This window comes from Thrips palmi, unplaced genomic scaffold, assembly GCF_012932325.1.
Source record: "Thrips palmi isolate BJ-2018 unplaced genomic scaffold, TpBJ-2018v1 HiC_scaffold_8, whole genome shotgun sequence".
NCBI classification, from domain to species: Eukaryota; Metazoa; Arthropoda; class Insecta; order Thysanoptera; family Thripidae; genus Thrips; species Thrips palmi.
In genome coordinates, this window is record NW_023144635.1 from 6671767 (window position 1) to 6678054 (window position 6288).

At 38.2% G+C, this 6288-nt stretch overlaps 1 long non-coding RNA gene across 3 annotated transcripts; it reads right to left on the reverse strand.

Moving 5' to 3' along the window:
• Positions 1-628: 628 nt before the first annotated feature.
• Positions 629-5517, reverse strand: LOC117652967. 3 transcript variants are annotated; one of them, XR_004588196.1, is made up of 5 exons: positions 5376-5517; positions 2913-3028; positions 2561-2666; positions 1881-1974; positions 629-1399 (listed from the first exon to the last, which is right to left on the reverse strand). It is a non-coding gene; the product is annotated as an uncharacterized LOC117652967 (long non-coding RNA). The 3 variants fall into 3 exon arrangements; XR_004588195.1 differs by lacking the exon at positions 5376-5517 and adding an exon at positions 4955-4975; XR_004588194.1 differs by lacking the exon at positions 5376-5517 and adding an exon at positions 4903-4970.
• Between the last annotated feature and the right edge of the window lie 771 nt (positions 5518-6288).

The window sequence follows — 6288 nt, forward strand, 5'->3', positions numbered from 1 at the left end:
TTTTCTTTGTTCAATGAACTTGATCAAAGCATCTTTGTATTTTTTTAAAATTAACTAACTTTTCGTTTCTTTTAGGTTTTCTTCCGAAATTGCATCTCAAGTTACCCTGAGTGAGATGCTGCCTCTAATGCAACGAGTTGTACGCGTGTGCAAGCATGCTGATTCTTAGTTGTGGCGTGGTTCTGGACTTTCGTTTGAAAAAGCTGCTTTATCTTCTGCAGTGTTAATACTGATTGTTAGGTTCAATTTTTTGCATTTGACTGCATTTTAATTCTGTGACCTATGCGTATTTTTCCTTTGTGATAATTAAAGGTTGAATGTCATGTTGTTTGTCATTTTCCAGTACAACCTAATAACGTTTCCACTGTTGTTCGAGTCTGTTGCTTTTACGACTTTTTGAGGGGTGCCTATAATCAGCTAAGGATATTGATGGATTTGATAAAGCAATGTTGCATTATAAATTTTGTTCGAATTCATGCAGGCAACGCACAGTGGTCCAGTATATGAAATGTTGTTTGCATTTAATTCGATTTCAGTTTTTTTCACTGTATCTGTTTTCCTAGTGATGTGTCATTGGGGTTAATTTGTAAACTAAATACAGTCATTTCATTTCCAAACCATTCTGTGCAGCATGATTTTTTAATTTCCAGAAAATAGAGCAGGACACAAACTTTGATTTGCAGTTAGTTGTATACCAAGCCATGAATGGAGATTTAGTTGTTTAAATTCCATGAAGTGAATGAGTACGGTAAAATCAAATCATTTCAATTGAATTAATTAGCATCAGTTCAAAACGCATTGAAAAAGAAGTGAGACAAAGTAGGTGGCAGAAATTTCATACCTTCAAATTGGTTAGATCTTCAACGTGATGTAGTTCCAATACTTCCAGGAGATCCATTGGTACACAACAGTTACAGATTTGGGGATTCAATCAAATAAAAGAAAAGTAGAAGTTGAACTAGGAGTGCACTTCCAAGGACATTAATTTTTGGTGCCGGCTTATCATTCCAATCACATATCTTTTATCAAATATTGCAGAATACTGAGCAATCAGTTAATCACTTATGCAAACAAGCCAAACCAGAGTCATCACAGTATACAAAGGTACACTTGGCCATTACTGCCTTACTCAAGCCACAAGGAAACTATATTCCTCAATTCCAAAAAAAAAAGCTCTGAGGAGAGTAATACTGTGGTGTAAATGTGTACAATGAATGGCAAATTCGATCTCTCTCTTTTCTCACTATGGAAGCTTTGAAATTTGGAGGGATGACAAGACAAAAGAAATAAGAACTAGCATTAATAAAGGAAGTTGTCCCAGGGAGCAGTTTTCTTTTGTGGATGAACAGCGACAGAAATTTCAGGGCAGCAGCTCCTAAAGCAAGCACTGGAGATGCACCTGTGAACACCAAATTCATACATGGTCAGCTTTGACTCTCAAACAGCTACAGACTGACCTGAAATGTCACTAAAGTTGTGATATTATGTACATTTCAATAACAATTTTTCATTTTGTCAGTCAACAACTTATCGATGAACTTGTAATGGGCCTTTCAAGTAGGAAAATGTTGGAACATTTTCTAAGCAGTAAAAAGTGGCAAGTCCAACACTTTAAATTGAAAAAGGAGGAAGTGCATAGGAATTTCAAAACATACAGCCGTAAATAGGGAAAGAAGCCTCTTTAACTGAGTTTGGACAATGTTGTGTGACTCCCTACTTTTGAGTGAGTAAATTTTTACGATATACTTCAAATGTCTTGCAAAATTTTGACATTGGAACCAATTTAGAAGAAATAAAGATTTTCACCTGAACCTTCCCTTAACACTCCTCATTAGAAATTGCAACAAGTTCAGAGCAACTTCACTACATTGAAAACTCACTTGTGATACCTGCAATGAAAGATGATCCATTTCCATGGAGTAAGGAACTTCCAAAACAGGCAGGTTGGCTTCATGAAGGAACTCGAACAAAGACCTAATACACAGAAAATTGAATTAAGATAAAAAAAGTACTCACAATGTTCTCTTGACAATGATTGATCATTTGAAAAGTACAGTGAGCCTGTTCTCACAGGAGCCCTATAAAGCTCATGACTGAACAGAAACCAAATTGAGGTGCCACTCATGTTCACCTGACTTCAGTAACCAGTCACAATTCTGCACCTATCTCTAGATCAATATCTCACAAATTACGCAACAGGAAGGTTTACCTATGATATTAACTATTTGGGGATTCAGCTGGTTTCCTAATTATCAAAATTTACGATGAGTCTTTGGTGATGCAACTTTCTTAAATTGAAGACTGAAACCTTGCAAACTAAGACATAACCGGTGGGAATCATTACCAGATATACATGTCCGTAAGAATGACCTCCCAGTGACTTCAGAAGAACGGCAAAGTGCCAATGTACTTATTGAATCACAGAACAGTGTATTAAAACTACAAAGCCATGATCAATATTAAGTAGCTAATTAATAAGGAATACCAAATTGATATCAACAGTAAATTAATAATAGCTGCACCGAGCTTCACCACTGGGGTCAGTAAAGTGGATAATCACCTCAAGACAAGTCGAGTGAACGGAGTCCAGGAGCATGGGCAACAGGGGAACGGTGGGCGGACTGCATCATCAACAGGTTCGGAAACACCTAGGGTAGGGCGTTATCCTGAAAAGAAACAAATTAAAAATTGGTTAACAAAGGTGATTAATGAGGTGCACATCCAGCTGCTAGAAAAAAATTAAATTAGTTTGCCCTCAAAAGTGGTACTTCTCTGAGAGATTCTGACGAGGTGCTTTGTGGCAACATGAACTTTAGAAGCAAAAGAAAAAGTGCACTTACTTATTCTTGAATGGAAAAAGACAACACACATACCCTAACTATAATCTTAGGACTTTAAAAACAGCCCAGTACCTGGAATTCTGCAGTGTCGTGGTGGGCTCCAGTTTCAAAATAAGAAGGTGTTGTTCCTCTCCAGTGCTCTCGCACGAGGTTCCCGGGCTGCTGACCGTTTAATGCTGACATGACTTCTGCATAACAAAACGAAACGGGAGAAATTAGAAAACGAGCAATTCTTTCCCAAGGCAACCAGGCCCAAAACCTTCATGTCTCAGATCCTGCTCCCGATAGTTTTTTAAGATGCCCTAGTAGTAGAGAGTCTCCAAAAAATTTTTCAGATTTTTATGTCTGATAGAAGCCGAGATTTTGGGGTTTTTATGTTTCAAACCTGGGAAAAATTCCACATTGTAAATTTTTCATCGAAACTTTCCCGTCTAAATTTTTTTGAAAAGAGCATGAAAAGTTGAGTCCTTTCCATGCCAGAATGGAATTTTCAAACAATTTTCCCAAGTTTTGACAAAGTTTTAAAATGTAAAAAAAGTGGATTTATTTGAGAAAATCTAATACGTATATTTTTTTTTTCACTTCTCTGAGCTTTAAACGGTGTATTTTTATAGTCCCTAACTCTGGGAAAAATAAAAACTTTACGGATGAAACTCATTCTAAATACCGCAGCCCAAAACCTATTTTCAGTCTTCGCTTTTCGACTAAAGTGTACCCCCAGGCACTGCAGGATGGTTCAATGAGTCAAACCAAATCATCTTTGTATGTTTTTACTCACTTAACATCAAAGCTGAAGTATTTTAAGCATCATGAACCATAGCGAAACAAATGTCATTGAGTCTAGAAAGCGACATTTTGTCGTTGAAGAACAAAATTCTTGTTATCACTCTTTACGATACAATTTGTGTGGAAACAACATCTTTTGCAATTATCTGCTCAATTAAAGCATATTATGAATAATCATCTATTATGTTCTTCTAAGTCATAGGAAAATTACTCTTGTTAAAAAAAACCATGCAAAATAAATTTAGCGACAAAAGTACTCTATGAATATTGCCGCAGACATTACAACATTTCTTTGGGACTTTCAATACTTGTCGTTGATGCATTATTGTTGGTGCGTTATTACAAGTTAGTCGTTGTGAAATTATCCCTTGGTTCCAATACGACTACGGTTTAACAAGCTATTCTTTCCACAACAAATCTTGTCGCTAAAAAAGTTAGCGATAAATGTGTCGCTAAGTTACGACAAAATTTTTATCAGTGTAGTGCAAATAAGCAATCTACAGATATATCTGTTGAACAGAGTACTTAAAATACTTCAGCTTTGATATTTAGTGAGTAAAAACATACAAAGATGATTTGGTTTGACTCATTGAACCATCCTGCAGTGCCTGGGGGTACACTTTAGTCGAAAAGCGAAGACTGAAATTGGGTTTTGGGCTGCGGTATTTAGAATGAGTTTCATCCGTAAAGTTTTTATTTTTCCCAGAGTTAGGGACTATAAAAATACACCGTTTAAAGCTCAGAGAAGTGAAAAAAAAAATATACGTATTAGATTTTCTCAAATAAATCCACTTTTTTTACATTTTAAAACTTTGTCAAAACTTGGGAAAATTGTTTGAAAATTCCGTTCTGGCATGGAAAGGACTCAACTTTTCATGCTCTTTTCAAAAAAATTTAGACGGGAAAGTTTCGATGAAAAATTTACAATGTGGAATTTTTCCTAGGTTTGAAACATAAAAACCCCAAAATCTCGGCTTCTATCAGACATAAGAATCTGAAATTTTTTTTGGAGACTCTTTACTACTAGGGCATCTTAAAAAACCATCGGGAGCAGGATCTGAGACATGAAGGTTTTGGGCCTGGTTGCCTTGGGAAAGAATTGCTCAAACACAAGCTTGTAGTTGGCCGATAACACTGCTTAAGAAGGGTTATGCCCGAAACGCCAACCAAAGTCGAGAAAAGCGTTTGAAAACAAAAGACACATGGCACAAAATTGATACGGCGCGGATGCGACGGAACAGATAAATGAAGCAGAAACTATTTGCGCGGATATTACATGGATCTGCATGGCTAGGAATGGAAAGAAAGTTTGTCAACAAACACCGAACCGAAAGTCACTCTCGTTTTCTAGCGGTGCGTTCCAAAATTACAACGTGATCCACACAGGCCATCCTCTCCCCCCTCCCGATTATTCGCAGTCGCAGTGCAGGCCGGTCGACACGGTCAGAGTGAAAAGTTACGCAAAAACGGTAAAAAATTCTTCACTTGACTTCTCTTACTTGATTAAAATGTATTTAAATATCATTTAGAACTTAAGGAACGGGCTTGTGTTGTTAACTTTCTTAGGGGCAGCTGCGCAGAACGACGGCGCATCGATGCGTCCCACCCGCCCTCTCTCGGCCGCAGGAGGAACTACTTTCAAACTCGTTAACGGTCAACGGATAACTGTCGCGCCCCGCCCTGAATGCTTTGTGAATTTCGTTAGTACATGTTAATCAGTGCAAGGATTGTATCACGTGGACACTTTACCTTCTTCAAAACCGCTGGTGAAATGAGCAGCATGATGAGTTACGCGGAATGAACCGTTTTTCCGCCTTCAAATATGGTGCTCCGGTCCCAACGGCTGTCCCTCGCAGGTGAGTCTCATGGCAATTCTCTCCACCTTTTCATATGTTTGTAAATGAATTTATCCTTGAATTGCCTTGAAAATGCCCTCTTCCTGTACTTGATGCAAAACTTCAATTAGTTGGGGTATGTCCGGGTCAATCCTTGATCCACATAACCTCTCTGTTTAGTTGTCCTTACTTCTATTTACCTTGCATCATGTTCCTTTAAGGGAGCATGCACACTTTATGAGTTGTTGGACGTTTGCAGCCGTTTCTTCTCAACCTTTGAGAAACTCCACACTGTGGCAAAAAGGTACGGAAAATTCCGTTAATTTTTTTGCCAGGATTCTCCGTAGCCCTCTTATCAATATTCTCCGTAGGCTCTTACAGTATTCTCCGTAGGGCCGTACAGTATTCCCTGTAAGTCCGCACAGTCTTCTCCGTAGGACCTGGAAGACTGTATAGTCCTACGGAGATCACTGTAAGGTCCTACGGAGAATACTGTGCTGTCCTACGGAAAATACTGTAAGAGTCTACGGAGAATATTGATAAGGGGGCTACGGAGAATTACCACAAGCTGTTTACAGAATTTTCCGTAGCCTTTTGCCGCAGTGCATCACTCATATTGCAGTACCTATAAAAAGAATTATTTGTTTTGCAGTGCGCCCTGGTGTATGGACTTGGTTCTTGAACAAGGAAGGCTGCCATTTACACCTGTACAATGGAGATCCAAATGTTATGGCCAATTGGTGAGTCTCTGATAGCACTTGTGTGCACACGGATAGTTAAAGTGATTCAGTGCTTTATTAGCCTTGTTTTGTTTTCAGGAAAAGTTA